Source organism: Oncorhynchus masou, chromosome 2 (assembly GCF_036934945.1).
Source record: "Oncorhynchus masou masou isolate Uvic2021 chromosome 2, UVic_Omas_1.1, whole genome shotgun sequence".
Classification (NCBI taxonomy): domain Eukaryota; kingdom Metazoa; phylum Chordata; class Actinopteri; order Salmoniformes; family Salmonidae; genus Oncorhynchus; species Oncorhynchus masou.
This window is the reverse complement of record NC_088213.1, coordinates 23,967,595-23,979,618: the sequence shown is the minus strand read 5'-3', so window position 1 is coordinate 23,979,618 and position 12,024 is coordinate 23,967,595.

The window sequence follows — 12,024 nt, the reverse complement described above, 5'->3', positions numbered from 1 at the left end:
GTTATTATATACTATTGTTGGAAGACACTGAAGATGTTGAATTATTATTATATCTATTGTTGGAAGACATCTAAAGATGTTGAATTGTTATTATATACTATTGTTGGAAGACATCTGAAGAAGATTGTTGGACATCTGAAGAAGTTGGATTGTTGATGTTGTTATTATATACTATTGTTGGAAGACATCTGAAGATGTTGAAGACATTGAAGATGTTATTATATACTATTGTTGGAAGACATCTGAAGAAGATGACATTGAAGATGTTGGATTGTTATTATATACTATTGTTGGAAGACATCTGAAGATTGTTATTATATACTATTGTTGGAAGACATTGAATTGTTATTATATACTATTGTTGGAAGACATCTGAAGATGTTGAATTGTTATTATATACTATTGTTGGAAGACATCTGAATTGTTATTATATACTATGACATCTGAAGATGTTGGATTGTTATTATATTGAAGACATCTGAAGATATTGGATTGTTATTATATACTATTGTTGGAAGACATCTGAAGATATTGGATTGTTATTATATACTATTGTTGGAAGACATCTGAAGATATTGGATTGTTATTATATACTATTGTTGGAAGACATCTGAAGATATTGGAATTGTTGGAAGACATCTGAAGATGTTGGATTGTTATTATATACTATTGTTGGAAGACATCTGAAGATGTTGAATTGTTATTATATACTATTGTTGGAAGACATCTGAAGAATTGTTATTATATACTATTGTTGGAAGACATCTGAAGATGTTGGATTGTTATTATATACTATTGTTGGAAGACATCTGAAGATGTTGGATTGTTATTATACCGTAACTAATGTTGGAAGAATCTTGAAAGATGTGGGTTTTATAAAACAATTGCTTGGTGAACCTGAAACCATGTTCTTCTGGCCGAGCCAAAGACACTATAAACATGAAACCTACTGTACACTGTGTCTACAAAAAATTAAGTATTTCCATGACATAGACTGATCAGTTGAATCCAGGTCAAAGCTATGATCCCTTATTGATGTCACTTATTTAATCCACTTCAATCAGTGTAGATAGAGGGGAAGAGACATGTTAAATAAGGATTTTTAAACCTTGAGACAATTTAGACATGGATTGTATATGTGTGCAAGACAAAATATTTAAGTGCTTTTGAAAGAGGTATGGTAGTAGGTACCAGATTCACCAGTTTGTGTCAAGAACTGCAACATTGCTGTTTTTCATGCTCAACAGTTTCCCGTGTGTATCAAGAATGGTCCACCACCCAAAGGACATCCAGCCTACTTAACACAACTGTGGGAAGCATTGGACTCAACATGGGTCGTCATCCCTGTGGAATACTTTCAACACCTTGTGGAGTCCATGTCCCAACAAATTGAGGCTGTTCTGAGGACAAAAGAGGGTACAACTCAATATTAATGTTTTGTACACTCAGTGTTTATCTTCAGTATGTATATGACTGTGGCTTATTAAAGAGCAAACGAATGCAACAAAAATACTTATTTGTCTCAAGGTACCTATCTCAAGGTACGAAACGATATCATAACCGCCATCGATAAAAGACAGTACTGTGCAGCCGTCTTCATCGACCTGGCCAATGCTTTCAATTCTGTCAATCACCGCATTCTTATCGACAGACTCAATAGCCTTGGTTTCTCAAATGACTGCCTCGCCTGGTTCACCAACTACTTCGCAGACAGAGTTCAGTATGTAAAATCTTTACTCTGTATATATCAACGATGTCGCTCTTGCTGCGGGTGATTCCCTGATCCACCTCTACACAGACGACACCGTTTTGTATACATCTGGCAATTCTTTCTACACTGTGTTAACTAACCTCCAAACGAGCTTCAATGCCATACAACACTCCTTCTGTGGCCTCCAACTGCTCTTAATCGCTAGCAGAACCAAATGCATGCTTTTCAACCTTTCACTGCTCGCACCTGCCTGCCCGACTAGCATCACTATTCTGGACGGTTCTGACCTGGAATACGTGGACAACTACAAATACCTAGGTGTCTGGCTAGACTGTAAACACTCCTTCCAGACTCATATCAAACATCTCCAATCCAAAATCAAATCTAGAATTGTCTTTCTATTTCCCAACAAAGCCTCCTTCACTCACGCCGTCAAACTTACCCTAGTAAAACTGACTATCCTACCGATTCTCGACTTCGGTGATGTCATCTACAAAATACCTTCCAATACTCTACTAAGCAAATTGGATACAGTCTATCACAGTGCCATCCATTTTGTTACCAAAGCGCCTTATACCACCCACCACTGCGACCTGTATGCGCTAGTCATCTGGCCCTCGCTAAGGAATTCGTCGCCAGACCCACTGGCTCCAGGTCATCTATAAATCTATGCTAGGTAATGCTCCGCCTTATCTCAGCTCACTGCTCACAATAACAACACCCACCCGTAGCACGCGCTCCAGCAGGTATATCTCACTGGTCATCCCCAAAGCCAACACCTCCTTTGGTCGCTTCCAGTTCTCTGCTGCCAGTGACTGGAACGAATTGCAAAATCGCTGAAGCTGGAGACTTACATTTCCCTCACTAACTTTAAACATCAGCTATCTGAGCAGCTAACCGATCGCTGCAGCTGTACATCCCCATATTGTTTTTATTTACTTTGTGGCTCTTTTGCACACCAGTATCAGTACTTACACACCATCATCTGCTCATCATCATCTGCTCATCTATCACTCCAGTGTAAATCTGCTAAACTGTAATTACTTTGCTAATATGGCCTATTTATTGCCTTACCTCCTCATGCCATTTGCACACACTGTATATAGACTTTTGTCTATTGTGTTATTGACTGTATGCTTGTTTATTCCATGTGTAACTCTGTGTTGTTGTTTCTGTCGCACTGCTTTGCTTTATCTTGGCCAGGTCGCAGTTGTAAATGAGAACTTGTTCTCAACTAGCTAACCTGGTTAAATAAAGGTGAAATAAATCAAATTCAATTTAAAAAATGTAAAATCTAACCACACCCCCAAGACCAAAATCACATTTTTCTTAATGAGAATCAGAAAAACACAAGCGGAAATCGGTGCGTTCAGGCACCCTTTAAAATGCTGCATAGAGTATATCAGATCATATCCACATCCATGTTAGCGTCATAATAAGGACAGTCGTTTATGTTCTGACAAGAGCACTACAGTATGTACAGTATGTACACTTTTCTATCTATAGCTCTGGATCCAACAGCAGCATACATCTGAGATGACATCACATCCTGTTCTATCACCTCTCTAATTATAATGATTCCCTCCACACTACCACTGCCTGGCTCCCAGTTGAACCTTGATAAAGGGATTAGTCTGTAGGCACAATGTAAATACTCTAGTTCAGAAGGAGCACAGTAATGGCCACGCTGTTCATACAGGTAGAGGAGTGGAACAAAGCATTTTTAATGACCCTTTTAATTGCCCCTTTAACACTATGAATTAGCATTTTAATGATGGTTATGCAATTAGGGGTGGGAATGGCTGTGAGAGCTAGCTTCAGGCTGCAATTACTGCCTCTCTCTCACTTTCAGCTTCAGACTGCTATTGCTGCCTCTCTCTCTTGTTATTTCTCTCTAGCTCTGTGTCTATCTCTCAGCCCAGAGATCACAGTTAGCACTCAGAGATATATCTCTCTCTCTCTTGCTCTCTATCTCTATACTGTATATATATGTACAGTGGGGCAAAAAAAGTATTTAGTCAGCCACCAATTGTGCAAGTTCTCCCACTTAAAAAGATGAGAGAGGCCTGTAATTTTCATCATAGGTACACTTCAACTATGACAGAAAAATTAGAAATTTTGTTTGTTTGTTTGTAGGTGACCAAATACTTATTTTCCACCATAATTTGCAAATAAATTCATTAAAAATCCTACAATTTGATTTTCTGGATTGTTTTTCTCATTTTGTCTGTCATAGTTGAAATGTACCTATGATGAAAATTACAGGCCTCTCATCTTTTTAAGCAACTCCTGTGGCGGGCTGGGCGCAGTGCACGCTAACCAAGGTTGCCAGGTGCACAGCGTTTCCTCCGACATATTGGTGCGGCTGGCTTCCGGGTTGGATGCGCTCTGTGTTAAGAAGCAGTGTGGCTTGGTTGGGTTGTGTTTCGGAGGATGCATGGCTTTCGACCTTCGTCTCTCCCGAGCCTGTACGGGAGTTGTAGCGATGAGACAAAATAGTAACTACTAACAATTGGATACTATGAAATTGGGGAGAAAAGGGGGTAAAATTCAAACAATGTTTTTTTTTAAAGGAAATGAAAAAAAAAGTTTGGGGTCACTTAGAAATGTACTTGTTTTTTAAAGAAAATCAAATTTTTGGTCCATTAAAATAACATCAAATTGATCGGAAATACAGTATAGACATAGTTAATGTTGTAAATGACTATTGTAGCTGGAAATGGCTGATTTTTAATGGAATATCTACATAGGTGTACAGAGACCCATTATCAGCGACCATCACTCCTGTGTCGCAAAACACCAGTCTCAACGTCGACAGTGAAGAGGCGACTCTGGGATGCTGACCTTCTTGGCAGAGTTGCAAAGTAAAAGCCACATCTCAGACTGGCCAATAAAAAGAGAAGATTAAGATGGACAAAAGAACACAGACACTGGACAGACGAACTCTGCCTAGAAGGCCAACATCCCGGAATCGCCTCTTCACTGTTGACATTGAGACTGGTGTTTTGTGGGTACTATTTAATGAAGCTGCCAGTTGAGGACTTGTGAGGCATCTGTTTCTCAAACTAGACACTCTAATGTACTTGGCCCTCCCCCCAAAAAGTGGAGATTATGATTAATCAAATCCAATGTTATGTGTCACATGCTTTGTAAACAACAGGTGTAGACTAACCGTGAAATGTTTACTTTCCAACAATGCAGAGGTAAAAATAAAGATACAAAATAAAAAATAGAAATAATGACATGAGGAATAAATACACAGTGAATAATGAATAACAATAATGAGTCAAAATAACACGGCTTCAGTGCCTTCAGAATGTATTCACACCCCTTGACTTTCCCCAAAAAACATTTTTTACAAATTGGAATAAAATATGAACACTGTTGTGTCAAAATACAAGAAAAAATTGAATATTCTATAAAAGATGAATGCAATATAAAACACAAATATGACTTCATTAGATAAGTATTCAACCCCCTGAGTCAGTGCATGTTAGAATCACCTTTGGCAGTGATTACAGCTGTGTCTTTTTCAAAATTCTTCAAACTCTGTCAGATTGGTTGTTGATCATTGCTAGAAAAACTTAAAGTAGATTTTGACTTAAAGTAGATTTAAGTCAAAACTGTAACTCGACCACTCAGGAACATTCACTGTCTACTTGCAACTCCAGTGTAGATTTGGCCTTGAGATTTAGGTTATTGTCCTGCTGAAAGGTGAATTTGTCTCCCAGTGTCTTTTGGAAAGCAGGTTTGCTCAAAGGGATATTCAGTGTCTTCTTTTTTCTTTTTTACCCATCTACCAATAGTTGCTCTTCTTTGCGAGGCATTGGAAAACCTCCCTGGTCTTTGTGGCTGAAACTGTGCTTGAAATTCACCACTCGACTGAGGGACCTTAAAGATGATTGTATGTGTGGGGTACAAAGATGGGTTAATCATGCTCATGTTATGTGTGTGTGGGTGTATGTAGTGTGCCTGTGTGTGTATGTATGAGATGGGTTGTCAGTTTAAGTATGTGTGAGTGAGGGGGTGAGTGTGTGAGTCCAGTGTTTGTGCATAGAGTCAGTGCAAGAGAGTTAGTGAAAAAAAAGGGTCAATGCACACGCCCACAAGGGCGGAAATGTACTTTTTTTCAAATGAAAGACGACGCCTATAGCTTACACATGATGTTGCACAACAATTTAAAGGGCAACTCCACCATATTTTCATTATCTCCAGCACAAAAAAAGCACATTTCTACGTTTTGTAGAAAAAAAAATTGAATTAAAAGTTCTACTCTATGATGTCATAAAAAAAGTTCTACCCTATGACGTTCTACCCTATGACATCATCATACATTTTAAAAACTGTGATTTACAAACATTATGAGATTAAAAAAAAAAAATAGGACGTTTCTTTTTATCTTTTTAACCACAGATAGAAATGTGCTGTTTTTACATGTAGACACTGGGTTGGTGCTGGAGATAATGAATAGGAGGTTGAACAGTAGGGATTGAAAAGTGGATAATTTGTCAAGTTTCTCTTATTTCAGACCTACTCATTCAAGGGTTTTTCTTTATTTTTACTATTGTCTACATCGTAGAATAGTGAAGACATCAAAACTATGAAATAACACATACGGAATCACGTAGTAACCAAAAGAGTGTTAAACAAATCAAAATATATTATAGATTTTAGATTCTTCAAAGGAGCTACCCTTTGCACACTTTTGGCATTCTCTTAACCAGCTTCTACTGGAATGCTTTTCCAACAGTCTTGTCGTGTCTTTACTATCATTAACTGAAGACTTTTAGTTTTTATCAAAGATTCTCTGTAATTAGAATTACGTGATTAACTTCTTAAGGGATAGGGGGCAGCATTTTCACTTTTGGATAAATAGCGTGCCCAATTTCAACTTCCTGCTACTCATGCCAAGAATATAAAATATGCAAATTATTAGTAGATTATGATAGAAAACACTCTGAAGTTTCTAAAACTGTTTGAATCATGTCTGTGAGTATAACATAACTTATGTAGCAGGCAAAACCCTGAGGACTGACCGTTCAGAAAAAAAAGAAAAATTGAGGTCTCTGTCTGTTCAGTGAGTTCTCATTGTGAAACAATATTTCTTAGGCACTTGTTTTCAGTTCCTACCACTTCCACTGGATTTGGTTGAGGTTATTCCTTTGTGCAATGAAGAAGTATGGCCATCTAGGAACTGGGTAACACGGTTGAGAGTTGCGCAAGACTTGAAAAGTAGCGTTGGTTTGTTGTCTTCCTGTATTGAACACAGATAGACCCGTCTTCAATTTGATTGATTATTAATGTTTAAAAATACCTAAAGTTGTATTACAAAAGTAGTTTGAAATGTTTTGGCAAAGTTTACAGGCAACTTTTGAGATATTTTGTAGTGACGTTGGAAGCTGTTTTTTTTTTTAGATCAAACGCGCCAAATAAATGTACATTTTGGATATATATGGACGGAAGTAATCAAACAATTGTGACCAATTGTGATGTTTATGGGACATATTGGAGTGCCAACAAAATAAGCTTGTCAAAGGTAAGGCATGTTTTATTTTATTTTATTTCTGCGTTTTGTGTAGCGCCTGCAGGGTTGAAATATGCTACAATGAGGAGACTCAGTTACATACCAAACATCTGAAAGCGTCTCTTTGTTTACTGTTGTGCTATCATCAGATAATAGCTTCTTATGCTTTTGCCGAAAAGCCCATTTAAAATCTGACATGTTGGCTGGATTCACAACGAGTGTAGCTTTAATTTAGTATCTTACATGTGTGATTTAATGAAAGTTAGATTTTTATGTCATCTTATTTAAATTTGCCGCGCTGCATTTTCCCAGGCTTTTGTCCAAGTGGGACACAAGCGTCCTCTATCCTAGAAAGGTTAACTAATCAGGAAAATGTAATTAACTAGGATGTCGGGGCAACAAGGAAAATATTCAGATTACAAAGTTATAATTTTCCTAATATAGCTTTTCAGATAATTTATTTCTGATCAATTAGTCTTCTGATTAATGACTACCTCACGCTAGTCTCATTCCAAACGTCGTAAATTGTTGGTTATCTGCACGAACCCAGTCTTCACTATGAGTCATTCATACATCAATTGTCTTAAATCATTTATTTATTAACTAACTAAACCATCACAGAAGTGCACACACAAACAAACCAAGTAAATATGGTTACAAGAAATGATAAGGGAATGTGCCCTAGTGGGCTAAACCGGCATGGCGGCTTGTTAGACAAAAGGGGAGTGGGGGTCAGCTGAGAAGTCACTACAGAGTTGATAATTATAACATTTGAAATGCTAATCCTTTGCACATGAACGCTCACTCATTTGGGAACAATTGCAATCAATATATATATTTACGCTCAGTGTGTCGTCGGGGTCTCTGTTGAAAACTTTGTTTCTTTTAGAGAGTGTCCGTCAACTCGTTCTCTCTGTCGTGGTTAGAATGGATAGTTCAGAGTGACATTCATTCATGTCGTTATGGATAGATGTTTTCCAGCGGTGGTCGGTCTTCGCGTTCAATGATACTGAATTTCTAGCTGCAGACTGGTAATTAATATCAAAGACTTGTTCTTATTTTGTCGGTATCGATAGTCTAAGAGTTTAACCTGTCTAGGACACAGGTTCTGCTAGCAGAACCCTCCCCCAACATTCCACTGAAAAGGCAGAAAATATTTAACTTTCACACATTAACAAGTCCAATGCAGCAAATGAAAGATAGACATCTTGTTAATCTACCCATCGCCTCCGAAATGTTTTACAGCGAAAACACAACATATATTTACATTCGATCACCACCAAATCCAAAAAAACACAGCCATTTTTCCCAGCCAAAGATAGTCACAAAATCAGAAATAGAGATAAAATGAATCACTAACCTTTGATAATCTTCATCAGATTACACTCATAGGACATCATGTTACACAATACATTTATGTTTTGTTCGATAATATGCATATTTATATCCACAGATCTCAGTTTACATTGGCGCCATGTTCAGAAATGCCTCCAAAATATCCGGAGTAATTACAGAAAGCCACGTCATAAAACAGAAATACTCATCATAAACTTTGATGAAAGATATATGTTTTACATATAATTAAAGATACACTTGTTCTTAATGCAACCGCTGTGTCAGATTTTTTTTTTAACTTCACGAAAAAAGCCTACCATGCAATAATCTGAGACGCGCTCAGAAATACACAACATTTCTCCGCCATGTTGGAGTCAACAGAAATACGAAACTACATCATAAATATTCCCTTACCTTTGATGATCTTTCATCAGAATACAGTGTCAGGAATCCTAGTTCCGCAAAAAAATGTTGTTTTGTTTCGATAATGCCCATTACTAGTGTCCAATTAGCTACTTTTGCTAGTACGTTTAGTTCACATTTCCAAAAGCTGGCACCGGTCCAGGCGAACTCGGACGAAAACTTCAAAAAGTTATATTCCAGGTCGACTAAACTGGTCAAACTAAGTAGAGAATCAATCTTCTTTGTTATTATCATATATATCCAATAACGTTTCAACCGGAGCATTCGTTTTTGTCTACAGAGTAATGGAACGCATGGCAATATCATGAGAAGCGATATCCTGACCAGGAACTGGCATTCTGCCAGACCACTGACTGGAATAGCTGCCATCCGGTCCCACATCACACTAGAGGCTTCATTCCACGTTCTACTGACTGGTGACATCGAGTGGAAGGCGTAGGAAGTGCGAACAGATCCATATCTTACTGGGGTGTGAATAGGCGATGAGTTGAAAATCAACCAGCCCCAGAATTTCCACTTCCTGTTTGGAAGTTTGCCTGCCATATGAGTTCTGTTATACTCACATACATAATTCATTGTTTTCTACAATGTAGAAAATAGCAAAAATAAAGAAAAAACATTGAATGAGTAGGTTTGTCCAAACTTTTGAATGGTACCATATATATATATATATATATATATATATGTAGGCTAACAGAGCTTCCAAATGACCATTAGAAATAATTGTGCAGCTCTATGCAAATCAGGCTGAGATGTATCTGAGCGTGATGGACTGGGAAAAAGAAGAAAGCATAGCATCATGACAAATGTGTCAGGTCCATTTCTGTGCCCCAGGCATGTTTTGAAAGAACTTGCAATATACAATACATCCGTTTTGAAATGGTGAATGTAATGTAATATAAGGGAGCAAATTGTGTTTAAAAAAAAACATTTGAGTCTAAATTGCACTGGATCAAAGATACAAAAGCAACAAGCAATTGTGATTACATTCATAGAGGTAATAAAGGCAATCATTAAAAACATGCCATACTGTACATGCCTGTAGTCAAAATTAGGGTGAGAAGAAACATGCGCATATTACCTATATTTTTTCACATGACACAAATTTTATCTATATTTAAGCCCATGGAAAAATCAGCTTGAACAGCTATTAAATGTCACATGTAAATGAATCTATCAGTGCTCACACAGTGACAGCCCCTTTCCCCAGTCTGGTCCAGATCCTGTGTGAGGTGATCACTATGAGACAGGTTATGGTGTTATTTATGATTGGACACTAATAGCATTCTTCTGTGTGGTTCAGACTTTTATGAGCTGAAAAGAGCTCAAACCCAACATGTGCTCCGCTCTACTCTAGGCCTGCATCCCAAATTGCAGCCTATTCCTTATATAATGCATAACTTTTGAAAAGTGCCCTATGGGCCCTGGTCAAAAGTATTAACATTAACATTAACATTTAAGTCATTTAGCAGACGCTCTTATCCAGAGCGACTTACAGTATTGTGCTATGAAGGGAATAGGGTGCTATTTGGGACGTGAACCACACTCCCTATGTAACCTACAGCTTGTAGAAAATATATCAGGCCCCTGCGATCAGATCCATGCCCCTCTTATGAATAATCTCACTGTATTTGTAGTTATCGGTTGACGGGCCACGGGCTTGGTTTGTATTTAGCGATCCCATTAATATTATTTTCCTGAAGAGGAGACATACATATTGAGGGGGACTAATAGTTGTAGAACAGTGGCTTCTCTGTGTTTAGGGTTTCAGCTGGGAGTGGGGCATTCAGAACACACACACACACACACACAGGAGCAGCTCTAATTATTTTCACTGAGATGAGGTCAGACCCAGCAGCCAGCGCCCAGTCATGAAGAGAGGCCCAGGCTTGTTATCTTGAATCTGCAGACAAACAAACAAACATGCACTCTAATATACAGCCAGCTCCCTTCAGCCTTCCAGCTCTAGTCATAATCCTATCAAACTAAACACAAATCTAAACATATTAATATACAAGCACAAAGACCTAACCATGAATAGGAGTTATACAAACATGATGATGACTGCAATCCTATTGCAGTGTATTAAGGCATCGTAGTTTATTTTCCTTCCACAGACCATGCGGTGCTGTTTCTATGGCATGATGACACATGAAGCAGTAAAGCTGTTATTAGGTTGTTTTCCCCCTCTTGGATGTCTACAAGGAAACCATTATCTAAATGCCTCAGTAATGTTCCCTGATGGTTGGCCCAGTTGTCATGGTGAAAGCTATGAATGTTGACTCCGTGATATGGATGGTTACATATGGGTAGGTTGTTTTTCAGTGAATAGACAAAATACATGGCATATTCTAATACAAATCAATGTATGTACATGTAGATCCTTCAAGGACTGGCTTCATAATGTGGTTAAAGGAAGTCCAAATCATCATATCACATAATCAAACTCTATCATAACTAATATTGCAGGGCATACAGTGAGATGACAGCACTCTCTCAAGGCACATCGAACACAACAACCCTTTGACATACGTAGTCATTTATGATGTAGGGTGATATGCAGTATGCTCCTATAGCAGTAATGTATGCCCTAACAATTGGGGGAACAATGTTCGGCTTTTTTCTGCCTCCTGCACATTATGTTGTTGTTTTGTAAATGTGTACAAATTATCCTTCTATTTGTGAAAATAAACATAGTAAATCAAATCAAATCAAATGTATTTATATAGCCCTTCGTATATCAGCTGATATCTCAAAATGCTGTACAGAAACCCAGCCTAAAACCCCAAACAGCAAGCAATACAGGTGTAGAAGCACGGTGGTTAGGAAAAACTCCCTAGAAAGGCCAAAACCTAGGAAGAAACCTAGAGAGGAACCAGGCTATGTGGGGTGGCCAGTCCTCTTCTGGCTGTGCCGGGTAGAGATTATAACAGAACATGGCCAAGATGTTCAAATGTTCATAAATGACCAGCATGGTCGAATAATAATAAGGCAGAACAGTTGAAACTGGAGCAGCAGCATGGCCAGGTGG